This window comes from Serinus canaria, chromosome W (genome assembly GCF_022539315.1).
Source record: "Serinus canaria isolate serCan28SL12 chromosome W, serCan2020, whole genome shotgun sequence".
NCBI lineage: Eukaryota > Metazoa > Chordata > Aves > Passeriformes > Fringillidae > Serinus > Serinus canaria.
The window spans coordinates 1,815,097-1,831,365 of NC_066342.1; the positions used below are offsets into that span (position 1 = coordinate 1,815,097).

The window sequence follows — 16,269 nt, forward strand, 5'->3', positions numbered from 1 at the left end:
CACTTCGCTTCTTCTGTGACTTAATTTTTGCTAATTGCTGTGCAGGCATAAGATACTTTGGTTTAGCACTCAGTTCAGCTAACTGCTGAGCAGGCGAAGTATGCACAGGTTTAACATAGTCTTTTGGAGATAAATACCGAGGAACAGTCTTAGCCTGCCGTTTAATTCTCACGATAGCAAACCCTGGGGGGACCTCCAAGGAAGCTGTAGCAGCCTACTCAGGGGTAGATACATTGACAGGCTCAGCCTCATCTTCCTCCTGTTTCCCTACTCCAGTTTCTTGCTCTAATTCCTACTCCTCCAATTCCTCCCCTCTATCTTGTTCTACTTTCCATTCCATCAGTGCCTCATACAACAATCTCCAGGTAGTAGCCAAACCAACAACCGTCTTATCCCCCTTAGATATCACTTTCCATAGTCTCTTCCAAACTTTTTTCCATGCCCGGACACTGAAAGAAGTGTCGGCATCAGCTTCAAAGTCCTGTGATTTGCACCATATCAGTAAACTACGAAGATCATAATCAGAAGTTTGAACATTTTTTTTTCCAGTAATGCTTTCCACTTGGACAAAACAGTCATTTCCTCCTTTGAAAAATTATTTCCCATTATTTTTCCCAATCGCGTACCTCAAATCAGACGTCTGATATAGGTCCGAACTTTTGCAGCGTCCCTGCTGCCTCCACTCATTTTTAGTGTACCCTTCAACTTTTTTTTCTCCCCTCTTTTTACAGTCCTGTTGTAATCACGTCAGGGTCACCAGATGTCGTTTTAGAGCACGACACAGTAAAAAAACACAGGACACCATCAAAAGGTGCAAGAGAGAGATTTATTACAGCAACATTGCTTTTATACTTTTTCAAGGCACACCCATCCAACATACACATTCAGTGGCCTTTGGTCATAAGAGAGAAACAAAGTTACCAGTAGGCGATCAGGGAGTCACGTCACACCGTGAGCCATCCAGTCTGTATCTCTTTAACTTTGTCTCCTTCATCCTGTCTCCATGGTAACAACGGTGGTGTCTTCCTTCAGGAGAGATATGGGGCTTCTCCTTATATTCAGGCAGCTCTTGCTAGCTCACAAGGACAGCATAGAATGTCTTTCCAACACTTTACAGAGCCCCCTCCAGAAGTGGGATTCGTCATGCAAGACGAGCCACTTGGCACTGTCAAACCAGCCTGAGTTGCAAGTGGTGCCAGCTTGGGTCTTGGAGGCATCCCACACAATGCGGAATTGTAGAAGCCAGCTGGCCACTCCTGGCTACAGATTCCCAAAAACCAGTGCCAGCCCTTTTCCCTGGCAAACAAAACTCACTCGCCCAGGTTACTGATGGCAGACTGCAGGAGCCACTTGGCACTGCCAAATGAGCCGGAGTTGCAAGTGGTGCCAGCTTGGGTCATGGACGCATCCTGCACAATGCGGAATTTAAGGCACCACCTGGCCACTGTGGGCCACAGGCCCCTGAACACAAACTCCAGCCCTTTTCCCTGGGAAAAAAACCTCACCCACCCGGGTTGCTGATGGCAGATTGCAGGAGGGACATGGCACTGTCAAACCAGCCCAAATTAGCACTGGTGCCAGCTTGGGTCTGGGAGGCATCCTGCACAATGGGGAATTCTCGGACTCGGCCGACCACTCTGGGCCACAGCCCCCGAACACCAACGCCGGCTGTTTTCCTGGGGAAACAAAACTCACCCACCCGGGTTCTGATGGCAGATTTCAGGAGCCACTTGGCACTGTCAAACCAGGCCGAGGTGGCACTGGAGCCAGCTTGGGTCTGTGTGGCATCCGGCGCAATGAAGAATTTTAGGAGCCTGCTGACCATTCCATGCCAGCGGCCCCCGAACAAAAACTCCAGCCCTTTTCCTTGGGAAAGAAAACTCATCTGCCTGCCTTCCTGATGGCAGATTGCAGGAGCCACCTAGCACTGTCAGACCAGCTATAGTTAAAGCGGTGCCAGCTTGGGTCTGGGAGGTATCCTGCACAATGCTCAATTTAGGGAGTCAGCCAACCACTCTGGGCCACAGGCCCCGAACACATACGCCAACCGTTATCCCACTGAACCAAAACTCACCCGCCCGGCTTCCTGATGTCAGATTGCAGGAGCCGCTTGACACTGTCAGACGAGCCCGAGTTGGCCCTTGTGCCACCTTTGGTCCTGGGGGCATCCTGCGCAATGGGGAATTCCTGGACTCGGCTGGTCACTCAGGGCCACAGGCCCCCGAACACAAACGCCAGCCGTTTTCCTAGGGAAACAAAACTCACCCACCTGGGTTCTTATGGCAGATTTCAGGAGCCACTTGGCACTGTCACAGGAGCCTGAGTGTGCCCTGGTGCCTGCTTGGGTCTGAGAGGCATCCTGCGCAATGGGGAATTCCTGGACTCGGCTGGTCACTCAGGGCCACAGGCCCCCGAACACAAACACCAGCCCTTTTCCTGGGGTAAAAAAATTCACTCACCTGGGTTCTGATGGCAGATTTCAGAAGCCACTTGGCACTGTCAAACCATCCCAAGTTGGCACTGGCATTACCTTTGGTCTGTGTGGCATCCTGCGCAATGTGGAATTCTAGGACTTGGCCGACCACTACGTGCCACAGGCCCCCGAACATGAACGTCAGCCCTTTTCCTTGGGAATCAAAAGTCACCTGCCTGGGTTTTGGAGGGCAGATTGCAGGAGCCATTTGGCCCTGTCAAACCAGCCCAAGTTGCACATGGTGCCAGCTTGGGTATGGAAGGCATTCTGCTCAATGCAGAATTTTAGGAGCCAGCCGGCTACTCCGGGCCACAGACTCTGGAATATTATCTTCAGCCCTTTTCCCGGGGAAACAAAACTCACCTTCTCGGGTTCCTGATGGCAGATTGCAAGAGCCACTTGGAGCAGTCAAACCAGCCCGAGTTGGCACTGGTGCCAGCTTAGGTGTGGGAGGCATCCTACACAATGGGGAATTTTAGGAGCCAGCTGGACACTCCGGGCCACAGGCCTCCGAACACAAACCCAGGCCCTTTTCCTTGGGAAAGAAAAATCACTTTACCAGGTTCCTGATGGCAGATTGCAGGAGCCACATGGCACTGTTAAACCACTCCAAGTTGCCTGTGCTGCCAGCTTTGGTCTGGGAGGCATATTGTGCAATGTGGAATTCTAGGAGCCAGCCGGCCACTACGGACCACAGGCCCCTGAATATAAACCCCGGCCCTTTTCCCTGAGTAACATAACTCACCAGGATGGGTTCGTGATGGCAGGTGGCAGGAGCCACTTTGCACTGCCAAACCAGCCCGAGTTTCAAGTGGTTCCACCTTGGGTCTGGGAGGCATCCTGAGCAATGTGGAATTTCAGCAGGCAGCTGGCCTCTCCAGGTCACAGGCCCCTGAATACCAACGACAGCCCTATTTCCTGGGAAAAAACTAACCAACCTGGGTTCCTGATGGCAGATTGCAGGATGCACTTTGCACTGTCAAACCAGCCTGAACTTGTACTGGTGCCAGCTTAGCGCTAGGAGGCATTCTGCGTATTGCGGAATTTCAACAGGCACATGGCCACCCTGGGCCACAGGCCCCTTAACACCAGAGCAGACCTTTTTCCCAGGGAAAAAAAACTCACAAGCACAGGTATCCGGTGGAAGATTGCCGGAGGCACTTGGCAGTGTCAAAGCAGCCCGAGATTTCAGTGGCGCCACCTTGGGTCTGAGAGGCATCCTGTGATATGCGGAATTTCACCAGGCAGTCAGACACTCGGGTCCTCAAGTCCCTTAGCAAGAGAGCAAGCCAATTTCCCTGGGAAAAAAATCTCACCAGTACAGGTTCCTGAAAATACTTTGCAGGACACTCATGGCGCTGTCAAACGAGCCTGAGGTGGCTGTGGTGCCAGCTGTGGTCTGGGAGACATCCGGTGCAATGCGGAATTTCAGCAGGCAGCTGGCCACTCCGGGCCACAGGCCCCAAACACCAACGCCGGCCAATTTTCCTGGGAAATAAAACTCACCCACCCGGGTTCATGATGGCAAATTACAGGAGCCACTTGGCACTGTCAAACCAGCCTGAGTTGGCACTGGTTCCAGCTTGGGTCTTGGAGGAATCATGTGCAATGTGGAATTTTAAAAGCCAGCCGGCCACTCAGGGCCACTGGCCCCCAAACACAAACACAAGCCATTTCTCCTGGATTGCAAGAGGCACGTGGCGCTGTCAAAGCAGCCCGAGTTGGAACTGGTTCCAGCTTGGGTCTGGGAGGCATCCTGTGCGATGTAGAATTTCAGCTGGAAGCCGGCTACCTCGGGGCCACAGGCCCCTGAACACCAAAGATGGTTCTTTTTCCTGGGAAACAAAACTCACCAGCCCAGGTTTCCGATGACAGATATCAAGACGCACTTGGCACAATCAAAGCAGTCTATGTAGGCACTGGTGCCAGCTTGGTTCTGGGAGGCATTCTGCGCAACATGGAATTTACGCATGCAGCCGGCCACTCTGGGCCCCAGGCCCCTGAACATCAAATTAGGTCCTTTTCCCTGGAAAACATAACTCACCAGCCCAGGTTCCTGATGTCAGAGTGCAGGAGGCGTTGTCATTGTCAAACCAGCCCGAGTTGGCACTGGTGCCAGCTTGGGTCTAAAAGGCATCCTGCGCAATGCAGAATTTCAGCAGGCAGCTGGCCACTCAGGGCCACAGGCCCGCGAACACCAACAACGACTCTTTTTCCTGGGAAACAAAACTTACCAGTCCAGGTTCAAGATGTCAGAGTGCAGGAGGCGCTTGGCACAGTCAAACCAGCCCAGGTTTTAAATGGTGCCAGCTTGGGTCGTGGAGGCATCCTGCGCAATGCCGAATTTCATGAGGCCACTGGCCACTCCGGACCACAGGCCCCTGAACATCAAGGCCGGCTTCCTTTCCTGAGAAACAAAACTCACCAGCCCAGGTTCCTGATGGCAGATTGGTGGATGCACTTGGCACTGCCACAGCAGTCCTAGTAGGCGCTGGTGCCAGCTTGGGTCTGGGAGGCATCCTGCGCAATGTGGAATTTACACAAGCAGCAGGCCACTCTGGGCCACAGGCCCTTGAACAACAATGTTATAAATAAGAAGCTTGACTAGGCCTATATTCACGCAACAATCAATATTTTAATTAATATGGTAAAGTATGAGCAATACAGTACTGGGTACAGGTGGGGGAGTTTTCCCTCCAATTGCACACTGATGGTTGGGGCTAACAATTATTTATAGGGGAACTCATAAGCTTTCTCAGCAATTTCTATTCCCAATTTTTACTCATCAGCAGCTTTTGTTTGTGAGAGTCTGTCTGAAATATCCCTCATCTGCCTCACGACTGCCATTGAGAGACCACTGAGAAGACCCCCCCGTCTCGAGATTTCTGGCCCTGCAGTGGAAAAGTTCCATGCCAGCCAAGGGCTCGGAGACCTGAAAGCATTGCTAAGCTACTGTTGCCACAGGTGTGTGTATTTTGCTGCATGCTACACTGTGCTCCAGGAGAAGAAAAAAGGACATTCTGACCTTTTCGCAACAATAGCGCTGGGTTTTCCTGCCCCAATTCTTGGCCTGGCTGGACTTCTCCTGAGTTTTGGGGGGGTAGTCCCTCAAAGAAGACCCCTCTCGTTCATCTACAGCCACTGTGACAGACAAACTGAGATGTAGGAAGCCATCTCACCAGAGAAAAGCTGAGACATGAAATCCTCATGTGAAAAGGCCTCCCTCGCACTCCCCAAGGACTGGGACTGAAGGCCCCAGCCCGGGGAGGTGTGCAGGGGGAGGTGAGCTGACCAAAGCAAGATGGATGTTGCAGGTGCAGGCATTGGACCACGAAAACAATGGCCACTGAGATACGGACTGTGTGTACCCTTTTTCCAAATACCATTCTTTTTACCAGAGGATACAATAGATTCAGTTTCAAAATAATCCCCCTTCCCCCCATCAAAAAAGTGTATAATTGGGGTCCAGATGGACTGCATCTCTGAGATCTCCCCGGACCTGACTTAGTGAACCTCATCGGCTGGACACCGAAGGACCTTTGCCATTTCCACGTTTGGTAGCTATATACCCTTTTCTTTTTCCTCCCTTTTTTTCCTTATTTTTTCCCTTTTTCTCCAATTCCTCCCCAACACATTTCTGCTGTGGTTATTTCAATAAAGTGCATTTGTGTTGATTATCACTGCAAACCCCTTGTACCGTGTCGGTTTTTTGCACCCTGAGATCAATCCACGAACCATCACAAAACCCATCTGCAAGGACAGATCGTGACACTATTCCCAATTTTTAAGTCACAATTCTATACACTATTGTGGTTTAATTTTTCTCAGAATGTATCCCAGGTGGTGGTCTGGTTTCTGAAAGAAGGAAGGAGTATTTCATCTGGTGAAGTCCAGCTTCCAGATGTGGGTCCACCTTTTGATTGCAAGGACCATAAATCTCATAACAGTGATGTCCAGCTTCCCTTGGTTGAGGCTATTAATCCTTGAGTTGATGTCCATCTTCCTTTCTCAAGCTGCATGTTTCCTTTTTATATATTCTAAAGCTATAGTTTCAAAAGATCCTTACTACAAGCAATATTCTAAAATTATACTTCAAAAGATTATTGTTGCAAAACTCTTTAAGTCTTAACTACAAGAGGAAAGTTCCTGAAAAAAAGCAACATCCTTAAAGCTTTAATTCAAATGCTTCTAAATCAACTTAAGGCTTATAAAGGTTAATTGCAAACCAAGGATAGGTTCAAAGGCCTTCTTCCATGTTTTATGTTTCTCAGTTATTATTAGAATTCGACTTCATAACAGTCCCATGGTCGGTTTACACACATATTATAATCACAATTACACATGTTGCCTGTATGTACCTGACACGAAACACAGCTTTGTATTCCACAACAACAGAGGTCTTTTTCCCTGGGAAACAAAACTCACCCGTCCGGGTTCCTGATGACAGATTGCAGGAGCCAATTGGCACTGTCAAACCAGCCTGATTTGGCACTTGTTCCAGCTTGGGTCTGGGAGGCATTGAGACAGAGTAGAAATTCTCCAGAATAGAAATCCATTTTGAATTAAGTGAAATGTACATCTTTAAGTTAAGTCTGTAGTTTGAAAACATAGCTATTCAGTCTGACTGCCTGTTCTCGCAAAAAGCCTAGGCTCAGAGAAACTGCTTCAGCGAAGGACAGAGGTAAGAGGTGGGAGACAGAGGGAGATAGCGAGAGAAATAGAGACTGCTGAGAGGGCAGGTCAACCTGACCTAAGAATTCTTTCTGATAAAGAAGAACTAGCGCCAAATGTCACACAAAATTTGTAAAAATGAATATGTAAGAACCTTTTGTGAAATTGTATGCATATGTATTTGAGAGGGAGATAAAAAGAGACCTGAAGTTCCCAGAAGTACACATGCCTTTTAAGGAGAGTAATCTCTGCGTGTGTCCAGCGCTGTAATAAACATACCAGCTCTACTTCTTTTACAAAGTTTTAGAGTTTTGTTCACATCCACAAAAAAGCATCCTGCACAACGCAGAATTTAAAAAGCACATGGCCGTGCCTGGCCACAGGTCCCTGCAAACCAACGCTGTCCCTTTTCCAGGAAAACAGAACTCACCAGCCCAGGTTCCTGATGGCAGATTCCAGGAGGCACTTGTCACTGTCAAACCAGACCGTGTTGGCAATGGTGCCTGCTTGGGTCTGGGAGGCATCCTCCGCAATGCAGAATTCCAGCGGGCATCTGGTCACTCCAGACTAGAGACCCCTGAACATCAACACCGGTCTTTTTCTTTGGCAACAAAAGTCACCATCCCAGATTCCTGATGGCAGATTGCAGGAGTCACTTTGCACTGAAAAAGTAGCAGAGGGGACAAAGCGTTCTAGCACAGGAGCTAGCGGGGCTCATTGACAGATCTTTAAATTAGGTTGGAAGGACGAAAGGGACAAAACCAAGCTCACCAGTGATGAGTGATATGATAGTGCGCCAAAACTTTAGGAAATGAGTACTAGAGAGATCCCTCAATCTGTTCCTTGAGGTGTCAGCTACAATGAACCACTCTTGAAATTTTTCTATATCAACACATGAAACATGAAGAACAAGCAAGAGGAACTCAAAGATTTGGCTGAGTCCCGGAGACATCATTGATATAAGTGAAACATGGTGGGATGAGTCTTGTGACTTGAGTGCAATGATGGATGGTTACAGGCTCTTCAGGAGAGATAGGCAGGGCAGGTGAGGTGGAAGGGTGGTGGTGTATGTAATGGAGGGGCTAGAATGTATGGAGCTCACAGTTGGCAATGGCACAGTTGAGAGCCTCTGGGTAAGAATTAAGGGGCAAACAAATAATGCACATGTAACCATGGGAGACTAGTATAGACCTTCTAGCCCAGATAATGACACCACCTAATTATTCTTCAAGGAACTAAGGGACACCTGCAAATCAACTGCTATTATCCTTGTGGGGGACTTCATCTTGCTGGATGTTAACTGGGAACACCACACAGTGACACAAACAGGTCCAGAAGTTTCCTAAAACATCTGGATGACAACTTCATGGTACAGGTCCTAAGGGAGCTGACTCAGAAGGGTGTCCTCCTTGATCTGCTTATCAACAGAGAGGGTCTTGTGAGTGAAGTGGAGATTGGTGACTGTCTTGGCCATAGTGACCATGAAGCAATCAAGTTTAAAATCTGTGTTGATAGAAGGAAAAGTGCCAGCAAAACTGCAACCCTGGACATGAGGAGAGCTGACTTCAGGATGCTCAGGGAACTAGTGAACAAGGTTCCCCAGGAAAATGCTTTTGCTGGTGTTGGGGTCCATCAGTGCTGATCACTTTTTAAGTACCACCTCCTAAGGGCACAGGAGCAGGCAATTTCTAAATGTCACATGTCAAGCAGGCGGGGCAGACGGCTGGCTTGAAAGAACAAGGATCTTCTTCTGGAGCTACAGATGCCTTGTGAAGGCTGACCTAGAAAAAAGACTAGATGGAGCTAAAGAATAAAGTAAGTATTTATGAGAAGTCCTCAGTGGATACACCTTGGGAAGCATGAGACCCCAGCCAGGGCTACACCCAAGATGAACCCAAAATTGTCACGAAATGGACAACTGGTTACAGGGTCTCACACTTTTATAAGTTCTGGTCCATTAGCATATTGGAGTTAATTGTCCAGTTACAGCTTTAGCTTATGAAGTCCCATTCTTCTTGTTTTTCTCTCTTCAGTCCACCATTGTTTATGCTCTTGGGCCTGAAATTTGGATCATTTTTCCTTGGTCCCCAGCTAGAGAAGGAATTGTTTTGTCTACCTACTCTGTGAAGAGAGCTTACTGCCCTCTAATATGAAGCTCAGAAGTACACACTAAAACAGTACAGAATCTGAAAAATATAAAAGTTAAAACCTGACACATCACTATGGCAAAAAGGTAAGTGTATGCCCAGTGAAAGCAAGGTCAAGTGACATGGGAAGAATACAGATAAACTGCTTGTCACTGGAGGGAGAAAATTATTGCGGCCAAAGCTCAACTGGAATTGAAGCTGCCAGTACTGTGGGGGAAAATAAAAAGTGTTTTTTAAAAGACATTAATAACAAAAGGCAGTGAAGAAATAACATTGGCCTGTTACAAGATGAGGATGGTCACCTCACAAACAGGGGCATGGACAAGGCTGAGATCTTTAATGCTTTCTTTGCTTTGGTCTTCAACATTGATGATGGGCTCTGGGACTCCCAGAGCACTGAGCTGGAGGACCATGACTGTGAGAATTATTAACTTCCAGTTGACCCGAACTTGTGTGGGATCTGCTGCTCCAGCTGGACCCCTGTAAGTCTATGGGACCTGATGGGATTCATCCAAGAATACTCAAAGAGCTGGCTGATGTCATTGTGAGGCATCTCTCAATGCTTTTTGAATGGTGTTGGGAATCTGGAGAGGTCCCAGTTGTTTAGAAGCAGGCAATTATCCTAATTTTCAAGAAGGGCAAGAAGGATAACCCTGTAAACTAAAGGCCTATCAGTCTCACTTTGGTGACTGGGAAAATTACGGAGAAGATTATTCTGGGAGTTATTGAAAAACACCTGAAAAACAATGCAGTCACTGGTCACAGCCAGCACAGCTTCATGAGGGGAAAGTCCTGCTTGTCAAAGTTAATTTCTTTCCATGACAAGGTAATCCACCTAGCTGATCAGAGGAAGACACCTGATGTAATGTTGGGACTCAGGACATCCCTCTGGGAGTCCGGTGTTCCTGGGACCCTTGCCAGGGGGCTCGGAGACCCTGTCACGCAGCCCAGAACACCAGTGGGTTCGATTACGAACCATGGAGCAAATTGTCACCTTTATAGAAAGAGATAAAAGCCACAATAGTGTAAATAGTGTAAGAATGAAGTGCTCACAGGGTGTAAATGTAGGTTTTAGGATTTTTGGTATAGGGGTTTCTGGGGACAAGATGGAGGGATTTGGGCGTGGCTAGCCTTTCTTCTTCTTCTTCTCTACCTCCATCTTGTCTGGTGATGTTGGCACTTTTAGACTGGTCTAGAGTAGAAACCCACTGTCTAATATAGATGATAGGTATTGGAAAATAACTGTAAATACTGTACACGTAGTTTGTAGTATATAAAGATAACACCGCCCTGGGGGCAGGCAGAGTGCCTCTGACTGTCCTGCCGAACGGATCTTGGCTGGACAGGGAGAAAGAATTTTATAGATAAGATGCAATAAACAACCTTGAGACCAAGAAATGAAGAGCTCTGACTCCTTCTTCAAGCACCAGGCTGGGAAAAGAAACTTTCGAACTTTTCTCGGGGTCACTCTGACCAGCTAGAGAGAGAGACTCCGACAATGTAATCTTTTTGAATTTCAGTAAAACTTGTGATGCAGTCTTCCACAGTATTGTTCTGGACAAAATATCCAGCATTCAGCTGGCTAAACACCTCATGTGATAGGTGAGCAACTGGCTCACAGGTTGGGCACAAGGAGTTGTAGTGAACGAGGTAACATCAGGTTGCTGACCGGTCACTAATGGGATTCTGCAGGGCTCTATTTTAGGCCCTGTGCTCTTCCTCATCTTCATAAATGCCTTGGATGCAGGACTTAAAGGTATACTAAGTTTGCTGATGACACTAAATTGGGAGAAGCTGTTGACTCCTTCAAAAGCAGAGGCCCTACAGAGAGACCTGGATGAATTAAAGGGCTGGGCAATCACCAACCGTATGAAGTTTAACAAAGACAAGTGCCAGATTCTGCACCTGGGACAGGGCAACCCTGGATGTATGGACAGACTGGGGAACAGGGCTCTGGAGAGAAGTGCCGTGGAAAGGGACCTGGGGTCCTGGTTGATGGCAAGTTGATGAGTCAGCAGTACCCTGGCAGCTAGGAGGGCCAGCCGTGTTCTGGAGGGCATCAGGCATGGCATCACCAGCCAGTCAAGGGAGGTGATTGTCTCGCTTTGCTCTGCACTGGGGTGGCCTTACCTTGAGTCCTGAGTGCAGTTTGGGGCACCACAATATAAGAAAGATCTAAAGCTGTCATAGAATGTCCAAGGGAGGGCTACAAAGATGGTGAAGGGCCTAGAGGGAAAGCCATACTAGGAGTGGATGAGCTCTCTTGGCTTGCTCAGCCTGGAGAAGAGGGGACTGAGGGGGACCTCAATGCAGTCTACACCTTCTTGATGAGGGGAAGCAGAGGGGCAGCACCGATCTCTTCTTTCTGGTAACCAGTGACAGGATCAAAAGGAATGGAATTAAGCTGTGACAGGGGAGGTTTAGGTTGGATATTAAGAAACAGTTCTTCACCCAGAAGGTGGTTGGGCACTGGAATGGGCTCCCCAGGGCTGCGGTCAGGGCCCCAAGGCTGCCAGAGTTCAAGAAGAGTTTGGACAACCCTCTCAGGTGCATGGTGCAATTCTTGGGTGTGTCCTGTGAGGGGCCAGGAGTTGGACTCAATGATCTTTGGGGGTCCCTTTCAACTCAGAATATTCTATGATTCTGAGTCTATTTAAAACTTATCCACATATTCTTGGCATACAGAGAATGCATAAAAAAACAAGATCTAAAATAAAGCTATATGAACAGCATTAATCTTGTTCCTGGTATAACAATAACAATAATAATAATAATAATAATAACAATAATAATAATAATAACAACAACATATCTGATTCATTTGGAAAGTGAAAATCTGAGACACATTTAGAACTTCTGAATTTAAAACTCTCAAAATATGTATATATTTTGCAGAAAATTCACCATTCACCCATGGAACTCTTTGCCATGAGGTTTCATTGCTGTTAAGAATTTGGTAGCATTTCATAAAAAAAAATGCAATCGAAACATGGCTATTTTATTAACTGAAATAAAAATTATTTAATGGGTGGCTTGAACTGCAACAAATGTGGGTTTAGCACCCTAGTATTTTAATTCTAGCATTGTTTAAATGATATTTAAAAAAAAATCAATACTCACCCACAAAAATGAAGTCCAAAGTTGTAATGACTAAGCAAAACTGATTTTTTTATTAAAGAAATTATACGGGTTCAGTAGAACCTTTACAGCAAGCAAGCTAAAGAAGATTTTATCTTGCATTAATAAATATCACTGATAAATAAAACCATCTCACATATCACCCTGGGGTGACTGTAAGGTCCTGCATCCCCATAGTCTGTTTTTTTGTCCAGATGTAAGTCCTGTGCCTTTAAAAGTGAAGAGGGGAAAAAGCAGTAGAATGTTATTTTGGCACGTGTTTTGTCTGTGCAGAAGCTTCACTTCCTAGCCCAAATTCCTCTCTCAGTATGTTGTTTGCAGCACAGAGAGAAAAGACAGCCTTTCCTTGCTTTTTAAGCTGTTTTCTCATCTGTGAGCTGAGTCAAGAAAGTTTTCCCAAGACCATAGCTTCTTCTTCTGGAGTTGTTCAGCTTTTCTCTGGTCCAAGTGTTTTCTGGAGAAAATCAGAAACTCCACAACTTTGTAAAAGTTGTAAAGCCGGTATGTTTATTGCAGCGCTGGACACATGCGGGGATTACTCCCCTTAAAAGGCATGCGTACCTCTGGGATCTTCAGGTCCCTTTTTATCTTTCTCCCCAAATACATATGCATATAACTTTACAACAGGTTCATACATATTCATTTTACAGACTTCGCGTGACATTTAGCGCTAGTTCTTTTGTTATCAGAAAGAATTCCTAGGCCAAGTTGACCTCTCTCTTCCCCCCTTATCTCTGTCTTTCACTGAAACAATTTCTGAGCTCAGATTAAACAGCTAAGATTCCAAGGCTTAACTAAAAGATGTATATTTAACCTAAATCAAAATGGATTTCTACCCTGGAACCTGGAAAATTTCTACTCTGTCTCATTCCCCCCTTTCCTAGAAAATAAGTAAATTCTTTTACTTAATGCAGACTCCTACGACAATAGGTGTCTCCCAATGCTTTGCCGTGTACATTTGATAGGGATGTTAACATAGCTACTCATTGTAGTATTTTCTAATTCCAAACTAGCAAGATCAGTTATAAAAATATATGCAAAACAATTCTGCAAGTGAAAGTATGAACCACTCCCGACTGCAATATACTCATTTTTGCCCATGTAAGATTTAGTCTCAGTTCATTGTCTCTTGATGTCACTCTCCAAAGGGGGGGCTTCTTGGGCCTTCTTCACTCGAGAGTGATGGACGTAGGCATTCTGCTCCTCGATCCTGATTGCAGTGAAGGTGGTGAGAAGCACCTGGAACGGTCCCTCCCATTGTGGTTCTAAAGTTTTCTCTGTAAGAGACTTAACATATACATAATCTCCAGGCTGTATGTTACATAATGGCCCATCTAGCTCCCTGCTCCGAGCTCCAGCCACGTGTTTGCACTATTTTGGAAATGAAATGTGATCCTCTATCTGAGGATATTGTGGCTGGAACTCCGAAGCATGGTATTATTTCTTGTAATAACACTCTGGTCACCTCTCGAGCTTAGACAGTTCTGGTGAGGAATGCTTCTGGCCACCCTGAAAATGTATCTGTTAATACCAATAAATACCGATACCCCCCTTTCCTTGGGAGTTCTGAAAGGTCAATTTGCCACTGCTGTCTAGGCCCATGGCTTCTCCCAGTCTGACTGAGTTTCGGCTTGGGAGCATTTTCGGGGTTAGTCTGGAGGCAAAGATCACACTGTCAGGTCACCTGAGTAATAGTGGCATATAAATTTTTAGCAACTACTCTTTCAATCAAGTAGGCGTACAGGGCATCTATTCCTCAGTGTGCTTTCTGGTGCTCTTCCCTTACTAGTGACTACAATAAATGGGAACGGATTACCAGCTTCTTTTCAATGGTAGCCCATCCTTCTTGGTTATATGTCCCTTTTTGATCTTCAATTAATTTTCTATCTCTCTTATTATATTCTGGTTTACCTTCAAGGGAAATTTGTCCATCTGGAATTAGGGCTCCTTCAATAGCTACCTCACCTTTTGATGCTTCTTTTGCTTCTCTATCCGCCAGCTCATTTCTTTCTTCCAGTTCTGGGCTCACTCTTTGGTGTGCCTTGATATGCATAATTGCTACCTTTTCAGGCAGCTGAACTGCTTCTAACAGCTGGATTATCTCTTGTGCATGTTTGGTGTTCTTTCCCTGTGAGGTCAGAAGTCCTCTCTCTTTCTAGATGGCTCCATGTGCATGCACGACTCCGAATGCATACCTCGAGTCTGTGTAGATGTTTATCTTCTTTCCTTTTGCCATTTCTAAGGCAAGGGTCAGGGCAATTATCTCGGCCTTCTGTGCAGAGGTGCCTGTTGGTAAGGGTCCGGATTCTATTACCTCTCTGCAGGTGGTCACTGCATACCCAGCATGTCTCTTTCCATTGGCAACGTAGCTACTCTCATCAGTGAACCAGGTCTCTGCATCGTCCAAAGGAGTGTCTTTTAAGTCTGGGCGGCTGGAGTAGGTAGCTTCAATGGTCTCCAGGCAATCGTGGTGCACTGCTTCCCCTTGATTTCCACTGAGAAAGGAAGCTGGGTTGACAATATTAGTCACCACTATTTCTACATCATCTTGCTCTACCATGATGGCCTGGTATTTCAGGAACCTCTGTGGTGAAAGCGAATGGCCACTCTTTACTTCCAGTACAGCGGACACTGTATGGGACACTAGTACAGTCATTCTTTGTCCCAGGGTAAACTTGCGTGCCTCCTGAATATTCAGCATGACTGCTGCTACAGCTCTGAGGCAACCTGGCCATCCTTTGGCTATTGCATCTAGTTGCTTGGAGAAGTAAGCAACTGCCCTCCGGTATGGACCCAAGTCCTGGGCCAGTATTCCCAAGGCAATTCTTTGTTTTTCATGGGAAAATAGAAAGAATGGTTTACTTACATCTGGAAGTCCCAGGGCTGGAGCTGACATGAGGGCACTCTTTAGCTGGTGAAAGGCCTGGGTGGCTTCTTTCGTCCACTGGAGATCTCTGTTTCCACTGGCAATAAGAGCATAGAGGGGTTTGACGAGCAGGCCATAATTATAAACCCACAGCCGGCACCACCCTGCCATGCCCAAGAAGGTTCGGAGTTTTGTCTGGGGTTTTGGGGTTTGGCATATGGCTTCCTTGCGAGCCTGCCCTAGAGTCTGTTTCCCAGCACTCACCTCATACCCCAGGTAGATTACTTTCTGTTTCCCTGCCTGTGCCTTTTTCTTTGATACTCTGTATCCTTGGAGTCCTAGGAAATTCAAAAGGCTTACCGTCCAGGCCACACATGCTTCCTTCGTCTGAGTGGCTACTAGAGGGTCATCCACGTACTGCAACAGCCTTCCTTCTTCCTGTGGAGCTTCTCAGGACTCCAGATCTTTTGCAAGTTGCTCCCAAACAGAGTGGGGGAATTTTGAAGCCTTGAGGCACATGGACTATGTGAGCTGGGTTTTGCACTGCTTTCAGGGCTTTCTCATTTGAATGCAAAAATTTTCTGGCTGGCTTTGTGGATAGGGAGGCAAAAGAAGGCATCTTTCAGGTCTAAAACAGTAAACCAGGTTAGCTCAGGTGTTAAACAAGTTAGTAAAGTATATGGATTTGCTACTACAGGGTATAAATTCCTTGTTATCTTATTGACAGCCCTCAATCCAGTACCATTGATTATTGGGCTGATTTCTTCCCTATCTTCTTTTCAGGGGGTACTGCTTAATTCTCACTGGTTGTGTTCCTTTCTTAAGCCTTTTTACTATGAAGGGGTGCATTCTTCACCCTCCCTGGTACAGCAGAAGCCTATACTTCTGAAAATACTTGTTCTAATATCTCTTTACTAATTTCTTTCTTAATTTCAATGGCTGTTAATGTTAAGCCTAACATCTTTATATCATTT

The 16,269-nt window shown here is 46.5% G+C and overlaps 2 protein-coding genes across 2 annotated transcripts in view; one reads left to right on the forward strand and one right to left on the reverse strand.

Moving 5' to 3' along the window:
* The window catches only part of LOC127060952 (uncharacterized), a 677,448-nt gene extending 661,222 nt beyond the window's left edge, over positions 1-16,226 (reverse strand). Inside the window, exon 1 of the mRNA XM_050986292.1 lies at positions 15,656-16,226. The gene's annotated coding sequence lies outside the window, so the exon portion shown is untranslated. The remainder of the gene's footprint in view (positions 1-15,655) is intronic.
* The window catches only part of LOC127060951 (5E5 antigen-like), an 808,761-nt gene that overhangs the window by 685,639 nt on the left and 106,853 nt on the right, over positions 1-16,269 (forward strand). The window lies entirely within an intron of this gene.